This window comes from Scyliorhinus canicula, chromosome 16, assembly GCF_902713615.1.
Source record: "Scyliorhinus canicula chromosome 16, sScyCan1.1, whole genome shotgun sequence".
NCBI lineage: Eukaryota > Metazoa > Chordata > Chondrichthyes > Carcharhiniformes > Scyliorhinidae > Scyliorhinus > Scyliorhinus canicula.
The window spans coordinates 46,295,150-46,311,217 of record NC_052161.1 but is presented as its reverse complement, the minus strand read 5'-3'; positions in this window follow the sequence as shown (position 1 = coordinate 46,311,217).

Sequence of the window (16,068 nt, the reverse complement as noted above, 5' to 3'; positions counted from 1 at the left end):
AGTGAAACACTCCGGTTTTCACTCCGGCGTCGGCACTTTGTCTCCCGTTGGGAGAATTGTGCCCTGTGATTCTGAGTTCCAAATGTAAAGGTGTATTAGCAGATATTCCATTTGCAAGAATTTAAACGGTAGAAAATACGCTAAATACATTTTCTGTCCGGTATGTTTCTCATTATTTTTCAAATCATTGTTAACTTTGTTTAGAATCCCAGCAGGGTCAAAAGCATAGCTGAAACAGAAACGTGCAAAGCCATCAGACCAAAAGATTCCACATGCCCATTGGATTTTAAATAAGTAGCTAATATGTATGTCCCTATATAGAAAAAGGACTTACAAAGTCCTGCAGTTTTCTGGATTGGTCCTAATTCAATTCCCCAAAGACATTGCTCCCCTGGGAACTGACTTTGAACAATGTCCAGCTGGGGCAGGATTAAAGCCTCTTATTTTTAGCTGCAAGGGCGCATTGCCTAAGAAATTAATTCCTGCTACTTTTAACTCGAATGGGTTTTAATTTCACAATACTGTTCCGAATGATGACATTAATTTTCCCATTCATTAGTAGTCTCAGAGTGGCTGGTGTACTTCTGGAAGTCTTTTGATGTTGTTAAAGCAGGTTAGTGTGGCAATGCAAGAAGAGATTGATCTTCCATCCAGCCTGTGCCACTCCTGTCCTTGAAAATGCCTGATTTTTCATTTGAATCTAAATATGTACACACATGTTTCTTATTTAAACGGGGCAGAACAAATCAAAGTTCACCTTTAGTATTGCTTTTAACCACACCACGTCTGCTTCTTGTACAAGGGAAGCTTTCATCTTTAGTTAAGGCTTTTTTAAAACAAAAATAGCGTTCCTATCATGCTTTACATGGTATATCGAGTCCAAAAAATGCTTCTCTGCTTGAAATGTCATGAATATTGCCTCCAGGGCCTTCCTATCAACTGTGACTTTGCTTCTTCTAAGATCGGCACAGAACTCCTAAAGCAGCTGAAATGAAAAACCCTCAAGTCACTACCATTCATCACTGTAGCACTGATTACAGAGAATAAGAAGTTGTCAAAGCAATCACATCAGACAAATACATGCCTCCTCTTTCTTCCCCTCTGCAAGAAAGCTCTAATGACTCCGTCTTTGGTGCCAGTTTTAAATCAAACTTGAGAACTATTACCAGCAAAACTCAGGAAAATTAGATCATCAGGGTAGCTGAAAATATATTCCTTTCAATTTAACACATACTGTTGTCACTGAGCGGAGAATCAGGACTGGAAGATAACTTACTACACTCAATCTTCACAATAAGAGCATGTTTTCTGGTTTGTGGTGAAAATCTTTATGTACCCTTCCCATAACTTTGTAATGTCCTCTTCTGGGATCAAGTCCTTTCACCCCCTTGACCACCCGCCCCCTTTTTTTAAAATTAGGACAACTGGCTCAGCTCCTGAGAATAGCTCCAGGAGGCTCCTTCCCTTTCAATTGGTCACTCTCTGGAGGTACCTGTATAGCTCAGAGAACTGACTGATTATATTTAAATGTATTCTCATCATGATGGAAGCAATTGCAGAAAAGCCTACCCTCAGAATTACATGCAAGGGGGTAGACTTCTGACTGGGTGGTAATTTGACAGAATGGATGCCCGTCCATTAGTGAACCCACCCAATTTCCAGTCCATTAATTTCAAGGAAGGACTATTTGCACCAGCAGGTTATTGCTCGGGGTGATGATGATGAAAATCTACACTGCTACTTGTGCTGCATGTGAAAGCAGTTCCACTGCAAATATATCGAGGATTTATTTCAATATTCTGCTGTGCGGTATTCAAATAAGATTGTTTTCATATATCTTTTGAAGTTACATGAATATATTTTTCTCAACAGCTTAACTCTTCAGTGAAGAAGTAATTTTGAGTTGTCTGATGGGTAAATGTATACATTCTCCCCATGCCAAAATATATTCACAAAAATGATCAAGAATTGAAATGTTAGTTACCTCACATGTGTCATTGGGATTACTTTGTTTTTTGAATAATAATAATAATCTTTATTGTCACAAGTAGGCTTACACTAACACTGCAATGAAGTTACTGTGAAAAGCCCCTAGTCTCCACATTCTGGCACCTGTTCGGGTACACAGAGGGAGAATTCGGAATGTCTAAATGACCTAACAGCACTCCTTTCGGGACTTGTGGAGGAAACCGGAGCTCCCGGAGAAAACCCATGCAGACAAGGTGAGAACGTACAGATTCCGCACAGACAGAGACCCAAGCTCGGAATTGAACCTGGGACCCTGGCGCTGTGAAACAACAGTGCTAATCATTGTGCTACCGTGCCGCCCGAACAGCACTACAACATATGTTGCACTTACTCCAGTTTTATTCTGTGAAATACAAAGCTCATGAAGTGACGTCATAAAATTATGAAAATTATCGTCATAACCCCCTTTTCAAACCTCATTCTCTAGAAAACTGTACAATCAATAACCCTCCTTTCTTCTTCAAGATTCTTGACCAGAAACTGAACTTGATTACTGTGGTTACAAGAGCAGGTCAGAGAACAGGGGTGATTTCAGCGGGGTGTTTCTCGGCACCTGCCGTGTTGAGAAAGACCCCGCTGTTCAAAGGCTGCCTCAGCGCTGACAGTGCCATATAGACACCCCTGGCACTGGGATAGGCAATAATGTTGGCCTAGCCAGCGATGCTCACATCCCATGGGTAAATTAAAAAAGCAATGTGGTTGTCACCTTCCAAATTCATGCCCATTTTCCTGAGTCTCTATGTTTGACTCTTTCCAAACAGGTTTTAATCCTTGCCACAGATTTAGAATGGACCGAACTAAACTGATGACTGATGACCTTCCTGCGATTGTTTTTATGGTGCATCATCCTTCCTCCTCAAACAGTTGATTGCAATTCTTTCACTTCATTGTTTAGCTGAGTGAAATTGCCGTTGCTTGGTCCCACTCTTACCTAGTGATTGTAACTAGAACACCTTCAGCAATGGAATCCTCTATTCATCTTTTACTACAAACTATTTCAAGGTTCCATCTTTGTCCACTTTGAAGCTAACAACAATACATATAGCCACGATTGAGAGGTTCTCACGCAACAACCAGGAGCATCATTGAGCCATGCATTGGTATTCTCAAGATGTGCTTCTGATGCCTGGACCGCTGTGGTGGGGCACTCCAATTTAGCCCCAGATGTCTCAAGCATTGTGGTGGCCTGCTGCATGTTCCATAACAACGCACAGTAGTGGGACCATATGCTGGAGGATGAATGACAATCCTCATCTGATAAGGAGGATGAGGAGAACAAGGATGGTGTGCAGAAGGATCCAGACATGGAACCTGAGATGACAGGCAGAATACCCAATGTGTAATGCAGGGCCGCTGCACGTAGTACAACCTCATACCCTCCCGATTTACCAACTAGGAGGCCAGGCCATCGGCAGCTCTGCCGTCCTGGCCCACCTTTTCCCCACCCCTTCAACTTCAACCACCCCACTCCACACATTCCACCTTCCTTTGAGCCTCTCACCCTTTCTCTCTCCAACTTCCTCCCTCCTTCTACCCCTTCTCCCTCCCTCAGTCCTTCACCACCTTCCTCCTAGCCTTCCCACTCCATCCCACTACCGCAGCTACTCCTCCCCCCTCCGAGAGTCATACCAGCATTCCCATAGGATTGCAAGTATCAGCAGGTCTTGTCCACGGGGCGGAGGTTGATGATGACTCGCTGTGAAATGAGCTCTACAACTCCTCATTGTCTGACAAAGTCTGACTCCTACCTTTAAGATATCATGCCACTGTCCACCCGGGTGATCCCTGCATGTGCTGGAAATTCCTCCTCACAGGTCCATATTTCTTGAAAGGCATTGGGGGGGGGGGGGGGGGGGGATGGGGTAATGGTGCAGTTGCAGGAGATGGTGAATGGTTAGGGCTCACTCACTGAGTATGCTCTAATACAAGGTGGGCTCACACTACTGCTCTCATCCCCTGCCACTTCTTGGTGAGGGTTTGACCATGTGAGACGTTCATGTGTCATGGATGCCCTACCCCCACATGGACCTCCCACACACTGCACAGCACCCAGCCTCAGCCCATCCTTCACAGCGTTAGACAGAGGTTAGACAAATTTGATTGGCTTCGCAACAAAGTGTTTAATTGTGTGTATTTACAATATGTGCGCCCTTCCCCCATGTATATTCTGTCTGCTACAGTGTTTTTCAAACTTTTTTTCCAGGGACCCATTTTTACCAACTGGCCAACCTTCACAACCCACGCTGGCCGACCTTCACGACCCACACCGGCTGACCTTCGCGACCCACCTTTCTCACCTTTAATTTTTACTCAGCTCCGGATACTCTTCAGAAACACTACTCCAGAATGCCAACAACCTCATTGACTTGGACCGTGTTTTTAATATGCTGTCACAGCTGAAACGCAGAAGCTCAGTTTCTTCATTTGGAGCCAGCTGCAAGTTAACAACAGATTCTGGGGTCTCAAGCTCAAACGGATTTTTCACCCACCTCTTCTCTCTCCGGGGACTGGATTCTCCGACCCCACGCCAGGCCGGAGAATCCCCGGGAGGGGTGCGGGGGCTGAGTGAATCCCGACCCGCCGCTCCGACGCCGGCTGCTGTATTCTCTGACGGTAGTTTTCGGGCACACCGCGCCGGCCGGGGGTCTTGCCCAGTCTCTTCGGCGTTGGCTAGCGCCGCCAACCCCTCCGGCACCAACCTAGCCCCCGGAAGTGCGGAGAATTCTGCAACTTCCGGTCAGCCCAACGCCGGAGTGGTTCGCGCCGTTTTTTACGCCAGCGTCGGGCCATCGCGTGGATTCGGGAGAATCCCGCCTTAAACTTCTCCTCTGAAAAGTAGCAACCAAAATTGTTGATCAGCACAGCCAGATGCAACTGAATAGGCATTAATCCCATCACTTTGTGAATGCGTCTCTAATTCACTTGTCTCTCAGTCCGGAAGAAACGGTCTCGAACACGTCCGTACTTCAGAATATTCTTTATTGCGATCGGGACAGCTCTCTAGGTATTCCGGAAAACCACCTTGGAGAGTGCCAAAGTATTGTTCAAAACATCCTTCTTTTATAGGTATTATTAGGGGGCTGTCCCTTACATTCACATGAGCTCATCCCCATTACAAAACATAAACTTGTTTTTGCCATCGATCCAATACATGATTTCACAGACTTTGAGGTTATCTATTGGCACATGAGTATATCTTAATCAGCAGGTGTTAGCCATAGTTGCAAGCTGCTCCCACATTTCATATTCCGTCATCCGGCCATCTGCCTTGTTTCTCAAGGCTATTCGGCTTAGTCATTCATGAGTTGGCTCACAAATTCAGATATCAACTCCCTTATCTCAACAAGTTCATCCTCTTTTAATGGCTTCAATAACAAACTCCTCCACTTGTGATTTTCCACTAATGTATCCCATTCATTCTGGCTTGTTCTAGCTATTAACCCTTGCTTCACATCCTCATAGAACGTAGAACATAGAACATAGAACAGTACAGCACAGAACAGGCCCTTCGGCCCTCAATGTTGTGCCGAGCCATGATCACCCTACTCAAACCCACGTATCCACCCTATACCCGTAACCCAACAACCTCCCCCTTAACCTTACTTTTTGTAGGACACTACGGGCAATTTAGCATGGCCAATCCACCTAACCCGCACATCTTTGGACTGTGGGAGGAAACCGGAGCACCCGGAGGAAACCCACGCACACAGGGGGAGGACGTGCAGACTCCACACAGACAGTGACCCAGCCGGGAATCGAACCTGGGACCCTGGAGCTGTGAAGCATTTATGCTAACCACCATGCTACCCTGCTGCCCATTCCCCCCATTGATAATTCCATGATCACACAGCTCTCAGGGGCTTATCCTTGAGAGTCTGAGGAATTCCTCCGGGAAATCATCCTTTGGTCCAACGTCCTCATACACATTTTCGGCACTACTAAGTCCTGCTTGCCTAACTGGGGAAGACGCTGCTGCATTTGTGGCATCACAGATGCGCCTAAACGATTACAAAAGCATTTCACGCAGGTTGCAATGATACATAGCAAAATGCAAATGATGATAAAGATAATAAATCCATGAAACAGATAGGTGGTCCTGGAACTAGACCACAGCCATCCCCACCAGTCGTCCGAGGAGGACTGGTGGAGTCTCTTTACCCCATCCCTAATGTGGTCCACTAGGTGAGTAATGTTTTCCGAGCTATCAGGGATATAAGTACAGCACTCAGAACCCACTACAGCACACATACCTCCCTCATTGGCGAGGAGGTAGTCTAGAGCCATTCGGTTCTGTAAGGCAACCGTCCGAACAACTACTAACTCTGCGTTGAGCTCACTGAGTCCTTCCACGGTATCATTATCAGGATCGGTGCGATTATGTCGCAGAGCCCATTCTGCGACCTCCTCGATCAAATAGGAAAGAGGGACCAAGGGAATACCCCCATGGTATGTACGCATGGCTGGGAACATGCGTACATACCCAACAAGAGCAGACATTCAATTTCTTTGCATGAGTATAAGACATAAACAGGAATGAATTCGCAGTCACATGGTGTGTTGCCCGCTTCCTCCTGGTAGGCGGGTGAGTATGGATAGTCTTACATTCAGGAACTCGTGGCTTGCCTTTCCTCGTACAGCGGTGGTCCCACCGTCAAGCGTAACGATCGCAGGTCAGGGATCTGTGAGTAGTCAGGAACCGAGGCTTCTGCTCGTCTTGATGAATGATGGTGGTGCAGGTATCTACTGGGGTGGCCGTCCACAAGGTCTCATCTGTGATGCTGTTGGCACAGCTAAAGGTGTCCTCACGACAAAGGTGCAGAATTCGTCCGCCGGGTCTACATCGCCGGTCTCGAGCGGTCGCACACAGTAGTGTGTTAGCGAGGATCGCGAGGACAAAAGGCAGCCTCATCCTGTAGTTGAACGATCAGCCACATGTACCTAGAACTTTAAAACGAGAGTTAGTGATCATGCAAACTTTATTAGTTTATAATGGTGCATGTGGATCCATGCATTACGTCCTTCAACTTTGACTGCTGTGGGGGTGGTTAGGAGAACTTGGAAAGGTCCCTCCCAACGCGGTTCCAACCCCTTCCGTGTCCAATTTGCGATCATCACATGATCTCCTGGTTGCACAATATCGGAGCTGGCCAAGGGTGGCACTTCCTCTTGTGCGGCATGTACTTGTAAGTGGAGACTCGTTAATACTTTAGTCAAGGCTATTATGTAATTAGCCATTTCTGTAGTCATGTGGTGGAACTGGACCTTTTGGGGAATCTCACAATCCCATGGAGTGCGGAGAGGTCTTCCATACAGGATTTCCGCAGGGCTTAATCTAGTCTTTCCTGCTGGGGTGGCTCTTATTTGAAAGAGTGCAGTAGGTAATAGTTTGAGCCAAGTGCCTCCAGTCAGCTTGTAATTTAAAAAGCTTAGTCTTTAAAGTCTGGTTAGCTCTTTCCACCATCCCAGCCGCTTGGGGCCGGTAGGCGCAGTGTAATTGCTGTTTAATTCCCAGTTGAGTGCAGAATTCTTTATTGATCAGTCCCACAAAATGAGGTCCATTATCAGAGCTTAAACGATATGGAATTCCAAATCTTGGTACAATTTCACGCATAAGAACTTTTACTACAGTTGAAGCCTTATTATCTACAGTAGGATAGGCTTCTATCCATTTACTAAACACATCAACAATTACTAATACATGCTTGTAACACTGACATCTTTCCAACTCAATGTAGTCCAGTTGCAGGGTCTCAAAGGGACCCTCGGGCAATGGTGTTTTCCCCGGCTCACAGGGCACTGCCTTACCAGGGCTATACTGCTGGCATATCAAGCAGCGATTGCTAATTCGTTGGGCTATCTCCTGCAGTCTGGGATGCCACCAGGTTTTTAACAATATATCAACAACTATCAATATATTAACAACAACTGTGGCGCGAGCACCACAGTGAGTTGCAAAGTGTACACATTCGGTCACACCCAGGCTGCCAAAGCATCGGGCACACATGTCTGCCCTGCTGGGGTGACCCACAGCTTATTTTCTTTATCATATATACATCCTAATTCTTCCCATGACTTTTTATCGCTAGCAGGAGCGTCGTCCTGTAGCTGGATTACGTCAGTAATGGTCGGCATAGGTTTTTCAGAGGGAGACTTGCTCTTTGAGCTTTTAGTCCGGCTCATCATTTTGGGCACTACCATGGCCTTTGACTTTGAGGCTTCTTTTGCTTGGTGGTCGGCCTGCCTATTTCCTTCATCTACTGGAGTTTTTCCTTTCGTATGGGCAGTACACTTTATCACTGCTACCTTTTCTGGGAGCATAAGAGCTTGGAGTAACTGGGTTACTAGCTGCTGATGGGAAATTGGGGTGCCAAGGGATGTTAAAAATCCTCTGTTCTTCCATAATTCTCCAAAATCATGTATGACTCCAAAGGCATATCTGGAGTCTGTATAAATATTTACTTTTTGCCTGCTCCTAGTGCGCATGCGCGTATTAGTGCGAACAGTTCTGCTTGTTGGGCCAAGAATGGGGTTTCAAATGCTGCTGATTCTACTGTCTCCCCACCCTGGTTGACTATAGCATATCCTGCTAAACGTTCCCCCTTTTCACCAATGGAAGCACTGCCATCTGTGAACATGGTCAGGTCTGGGTCGTTAAGAGGGGCATCCGATAGGTCCTCCCTGACAGATGAATCGTCCTTTATAAGTGACATGCAACCGTGTCCAGGGTGTTCTTGCTCAAAGATCCATTCTGCATGGGACAGAGTGGCTTAATTAATCTGAAAAAAATCTGAAAATTCAAAACTTAAGATTTGTAAGTTCCAATGTAAATGCATCTTCAGCTGTGTGGACTGTTCATTACTTTATCAGAATTAAAAGGGCCAGAGCTCACAGGCAAATCCAGCATGGGAGTGTCAAGACATCTTCTGGATTACACACAAAAGCTTGTTGAAAGGGTTAATTGTCTTGGAGAGACAAAAAGGGGCGTATAGTGGGTGGATAAATTGGAATGATGCCATTCGCATCTCTAAACTTTTTTTTAGATTTTTCACTCAAATGGACTGGGAGTAAAAGTTGGAGTACTGCCAAATTCCCGTTATCAAGTCTTTCAGCAAACACAATATGTTATTGAAACTCTGAGTGAACCAATTTTGCGCTGTATCGTGGTTCTTTCCCAGACGAGCATGATCATGGACATATTTCATTTACCCATCTGTTGTTTATAAGTAATTCTGCAATCTCATAATTAAAACATCTGCGTTGTGAGACAGGTTAGTTTCACCCTACTGATGATTATTTGTGTCAGGGAAGTTTTAACCCTGAACTAATTACACACCGGCTTGATCATATTTGTCATATGTATTTTAACTATCCTAACCTCCACTGAACACCATAAAACTAATATTTTCTTATTCTTAAATACGTGATTTTGCACCCTGATTAAAATTCCTTGTGTATCAAAATTACCCTGGAAATGCCAATGATAGCCTTTGAAAAGAAAAAATTGTTAACTGTACTCAAACTATAATCTTTAAAGGCAATGCGTAGACAATTTGAAGCTTTCAAATAATCACAGCTCATAACAAAACTTTTAAAAGTCAAGGTCTGAAGTCAAAGTCTGAATACAGAGACAGTGAATAGTTCAGAACAAAGTTTAGATGCCTAAAACTCCCTATCTATAGATGCCAAAAACTCCCTCTCTCTCTCTCTCTCTACGTACCTCTGTCTGTCTCTGGAACTCTTGTCGCTCTTTCTCTTTATCTAACTACTTCTCCCCGTTTCTGTCTCTCCCTGACTCTCTCTCTTTCGCTCTCTCAACTTTCGCTGTCTCTATCAGTCCCTCTCTCTGTCTCTGGCTCTTTCTCTCTCTCACCCTCTCACTCTTTCTCTAAAATGGAGCTCAATTAAAATACTGAACAACATTTTTCATTCTCCTTCTTTATCTGTGTTATTCCATTTAAGTCAATTTCCACTGATTAATTTTAGAGGCATTAGCTATTCTTAGAGACGTATATTTCCTTGTGCAGATGACCTGCTTGCTGAAATGGTTAAATTTTTGTACAGAATCGAAAGTGGTGGAGAACTTGGCATGATGCCATCTCCATCCGCTACGTGACCTCAGACATTGTCCATCCTTTCTTTCAATTTTCAATGTTCGTTATTTAACCGGTTTTTGGAAAGAGACATTGCTGAATGTTTATTTTTCTTTTATTTCAAATGAGTTGAATTACTGCCAAATTTATCTGGACGGCTTGAAACGATCTGAAGTTATTCTCGACATGTATACATTGTTAAATTTCTAACCGTAATCTTGTATTGATTTTCCTCCCCATTTTTTTGTTTTGGGAGGGGGAGATTAGTCATCCTCAGATATTCCTGAACAAAACTAATTGAGTGTTTTAGCCCCTTTGTAGGCCCTGGAAAATTGCTGACACCCCCTCCTGTAAATTCTGACTGTGCTTCTGCATCTGTACCAGTGACGGTATCATATTTTCCACAGGCACAACACATGTCTGAACTGCTCTGAGTAAGTTGTTTATCTTCTTCCTCTGTTGTTGGCCAGTCCCCCTGGTGAGGCTGGCAGCACTTCTCGCTGTTGAGAAAGGTGGCCTTGAGGCTACACTCCACCCTGGTAAGAGGGTATCTCCCCTGTCCTCAATGGCACCAATATTCTGTCGACCTCCATCACCCGGAACCTTAGAGCAGGTCTTCATGCAGCCAGCTTCTTGGCTGGAATGACAGTCTGTGATGAGTGGAATATTTGAAAGCTTCTCCAGTTTTCCAGGCCATTAATGTGAATCCTGACCCCAGAATCAGATGCCTGTGCCTCAGGAATCTTTTGGGCTGCACATGGGCAGCACGCTGGCCCATTTCCATCTCTGAACGTTGACTGCACGGCCCACCCAGCGAGAGCACAAATTTCCCGCGATTCAAATCCGGCAGGGAAACATTCTTTTGAGGTTGGGGAAATTCTCACACAATTCACCCACACTTCAAATTTTTTCTGGAGTGGGGATCAAGATTAGCTCCTCAGATTGTGGCCTGCCATTTTTAATCTCAAAGTTAAATTGAAGGTCCCCCATAACCCCCACCCACAGACATCGCAAGAACCCCCCACCCCCATGTGCAGACATGGAAATTACCCCCAAACCTTTACCGTGGATTAGTAACCTCCCACCAAACATAAATGTCTGTGTCACCTCACACCACGCAGCCATGAGGGTGACCCGTTTCCCCCCCCATCCATCCTCACTGACAATGGGGCAATTGGGCATTATGCATAGGCCTCCTTAAGAGAGTAATGCCCCAATATGGGATCAATGTGGATCCCCCCATTTAAGCTACCCCCTTTCAAGCCTCCCGCTTTAAGGTCCATACTGCATGCCCCCACTTCAGGCCCTTCCCTTCAAATGCCCCTTAACGCGCCCTTCCATATCCCGCCTATTTAAGACCCTCCCATCAATTACACCCCTCCTTTCATGGCCATGAAACCTCTCACATCCTGCCCTTGTCAGTTTCCCTTGGAAGCCTGAAAGTGCCCCCTGGGACCCTGGCAGTGTTGACGTAGGCATTGCCAGGGTGCTAGGTTGGCATGGCCAGGGTGCCACGGACTGCCTGGCACTGAACCCAACCACTTAGGAGCTCCAATGACCTCCAAGCCCCCTGGTGTGGTCATCACATCTGGTTCCCGTTTTTGGAAACCAGGGGCTGCATTCTTTGTTTGGGAGACATTTTCCCGCCGGAGATGATTTGCCTCTGATTTGTGCTCACTCACGAAGTTGCGCCCAAAGCGATTCACTATCTCTTGCCGTGCAAATTTATTCATGGCAGGGTTTGCAAGCGATTTCCTTCTGAATCCCACTAATGGGCCACCATTTTGACGGGTGGTTTGATAGCGATTCTGATAGCTGGCTCCGCCCCACCCCCCTGCAATGCAATTCCACCCCCATCACACCACCCTCCTCACACAGTGCAAGAGTGACTCAACCCCCCCATGACCCCCAAATCAGATTCCCCCCATCAGAGACCCACATCAGGGACCAACACCAGCTGCAACATGATTTCCTTGTACTCAGTGCCCTGACTGATGAACGCAAGAATGCCATATGCCTTCCTAATCACCTTGGCCACTTGTGTTGTCACTCTTAGGGAACTGTGGGCCTACAAGTCCAGATCGTTCTGTATGTTAATGTTCCTAAGGCTTCTGCCATTTACAGTATAATTCATACCTAGATTTGATCCTCCAAAATGCACCACCTCGCATTTGTCCGGATTAAACTCCATCTGCCATTGATGTGCCCAAGTTTCCAATCTATCTATATCCTGTTGTATTCCCTGACAATCCTTGGCACTATTAGCAACTCTGCCAATCGTTGTGCCATCCACAAAGATACCAATCAGACCATCCACATTTTTCTCCAGATCATTTATATATACTACAAACAACAGAGGTCCCAGCACTGATCCCTGTGGAACATCACTAGCTACCAATCTCCATTCAGAAAAACACCCTTCCGTTACTTTCTGTCTTCTATAACCAAGCCAGTTCTGTATCCATCTAGACAGCCCACCCCGAATCCCATGTGATTTTTGTTTTTCTACCAGTCTGCCATGTCGGACCTTGTCAAAAGTCTTACTAAAGCCCATATAAACTACATTCACAGCTCTTCTCTCATCAATTTTCCTTGTCACCTCTTCAAAAAACTCAATCAAGCTGGTGAGACATGACCTTCCCTGTACAAAACCATTCTGCCTGTCTATTTTCCTCCAAACATGTATACATCCTGTCCCTCAGTATCTTGTCCTGAAGCTTCCCCACCACTGATATCAGGCTCACCGGCCTATAATTTGCTGGATTGTCCCTGCAGAGAGACACCATGCTCCAACGCCATCTTGCCTTCCAGATTATGGTTCATACCACACTTGAGGCTGGGACCACAACTCCTTGAAAAACTGGACTGACTCCACGAAAATTGCGCCTGTATGAGAGATGCCTATCCTGCAATGGAGTTGGCCATGTTAGATTTGCAGGGTGTGGGCCCACATTCCATTCCAGCCTGCACCCTTGGGAGTCTTTGGAATGGAGCTGGGAACCCTGGAATCGGGTCCCAGCTGCCATTTTTAGAAGGTCTACGGAGTCTTCCCAACTCTGTTAAAATCCAGCCCTTTTTCTCTATAACCACACCCGCAAGCTCTATGAATAGCACACATCAGAGAGGCACACAGGCAAATACCAAACAACTGAACACAAAGCACCCTGGGTCCCAAAATAGTTGTGGTCAAGGTGCATCCAACTTAGCAAGAAGCTGACCTGATCATTTCCTAACCATACCAGTAGCTAGTGAAAGGCACTTCAATTGTGCACCTAGGCTCATTGTTGCAATTACCCCTGCTAAAGCTCCCTGTTCTGTGGTGGAGTGCAGTCGGCCCAATTCTTCCTCCATCATTTGCAGGGGGTCAAGTGCTTCCTCCACATTTTCCATGTTGCAGGGGCTTGGGTCAAGTGCTTGCTCTGTATTTTCCAATTCTTCAAATAATTTCTGATGAAATACTATAAATTGACTCTCCTCAGGCATCTGTGGATTGACAGGCAGCACAGAGGACCTCTACCCATGATATGTTGGCACCTCAGCACTCACTTCCTCTGCTACTCTATCATCAAATGCAAATACGCTGTACCCTGTGGTTCTTTATCCACATTTAATGCTGCAGCTGTCTATCTCTGGGCTGCTGCTTATGCCAGTATGAATGATGATGCAAAGTGCTCTGGTGAATAGTGCTGGTTGGTGTTTTGCTGTGACCTGCTGCTTCCTTTTGGCCCATGAAGAAAGCAAACATGATCTTATTAACACCGTGTCAATTTTGTTAGCTTCCTTTCGATATGCGAGCTCTAAATTATCCTTTCGCAGTTCATAAAAACATTAGTGTAATATATGGAGTGGAGGGAAATTGTGCCAGAAATTTTAATGCTTAGAGCACGTATGTGATTTTGCTACTCATAGTAACCACAACAATTATTCCCCCATGGTTACAAATGTTTACATTTTTCTCTCAGCATAGCTGGTTTTTGGAGAGTCTCGATTTGTTGCTTAAAAGGCAGTTTATCAAATGAAAATATTATTTTGAAGGTAACGTATAATTGGTTAAGATATTCGCTTTAATGGCAGAAAATATTAAATCAGTGAGAAGCTTATTACCATCGGACTTGTCACCAATACATTTACCCATGTGAAAGATAATGGGATAGAGTGCAGTGGGGTTACTGAGATTAAATCCCCTGTCTGGCAAAACCTGGCATTATGTGAGCATTAAATTCAAAGTATTCTTTTTCCAGCCCACTGTTATTTTCAGAGCAGGCAGCTGGCTCAGGCAGGAACCTTGTGTATTCATGTTAATTGACATTAAATACATAGTTGTAACCACAAAGCAATTATTATGGCCCACTGAATGGGTCCAAAGATGTGTTTGTTAGATGGAGTTACGGGGCTAGGGCGGGGGAATGGGCCTAGTTAGGGTGCTTCTTCAGAGGGTTGATGCAGGCTCGATAGGCTGAATGGCATCCGTCTGCACTGTAGGGATTCTATGATTCTACAAATAGTTCAGCAGAAGTTGTCAAACTAGCTGCCAGTCAGTCTACCCAACTTTTCACCACCCAAACAAGGCAAGGTATATCTGGATATCTGTTAGAATGAATCAGAACTTCTCCGGCGTTGTCCTGCATGTTGAACTGGACCTCCCACCAGTTAAAATCCCCCCAGGTGTCTCCTATTAACCCAAGCCTGCATAAGTTAGATTGGAGGCCAGTTTAGTTCACTTGGCTGGACAGCATTGAATCATAAAATTTACAGTGCAGAAGGAAGCTTTTCGGCCCACTGGTCTATACCGGCTCTTGGAAAGAGCACCCTACTTAAGCCCACACCTCTACCCTATCCCCATAACCCAGTAACCCCACCTAACCTTTTTGGACACTAAGGGAAATTTAGCCTAGCCAATCCACCTAACCTGCACATCTTTGGACTGTGGAGGAAACCGGAACATCCGGAGGAAACCCACGCAGACACAGGGAGAATGTGCAGACTCCACACAGACAGTGGCCCAAGCCGGGAATCGAACCTGGGTCCCGGGAGCTGTGAAGCAACTGTGCTAACCACTGTCCTACGGTGCTGTCCAATATGGATTGAATCCCTGCACCTGCTGAGATTATTCCTTATTCTTAATCTCGCTTGAGGTGTGGTGATCCTCAGGTTAAATCACCACCAGTCAGCTCTCCCCCCTCAAAGGGGTCACTCTGGGACTTTGGCAACTTTACCATGCCATATGTTACATCTATTAATTAAACTTTATCAAAATATCTATCACTGGCAGGGGGTGGGGGGGGGGGGGGGGGTGGGTAGAGTAGAGTAGGAGGGAAAATATGGCGGGTAGTACCGGTGGGAGAGGAGCGGGCTTGTGCAATATGTTATGATTGAAGTATTGAAAGTACATGGATGTTTGCACATTTTTGCCTTTTTTTGCTTTCTTTCTGATGACGTCTGTAACTGTTTATAAAGCCAAAAACTACCTCAATAAAATTGTTTATTAAAAAAAAATATCTATCACTGGAGCATACGTAGGATACTAATTATGTCTTTTATCACCCAGGAAATTCAAAATATCCTACCGCTAATGCTACAAGCCCCATGGAGACTCTTGTGATGAATTTAGGAAATTGTTTATTATATTTCATATTTTGCTATAGAAATGTTATTAAAAACCGTGGGTTCAAATACATACAGACAGTATGTCTGCTGAAGCTGTGATTAAGGAATCATAAAGGGATGTATTAATTGATTTTAACCATTTACTTGTTTGCAGAGAAATTGCTAATGGAACATTTTTTTATGTTTAGGAAGTTCCCTGGAGTGCAGATAATTTATGAGGGATTGCATTTAGTCCTAGCTAAACAGGTCATGGGACATCTTTTTAAAAAAAATGTTTATTCACATTTTTTTCATACGAATCAAAACAACCTAAAACAGTCAAACAGAAATAGACAAAAGAAGT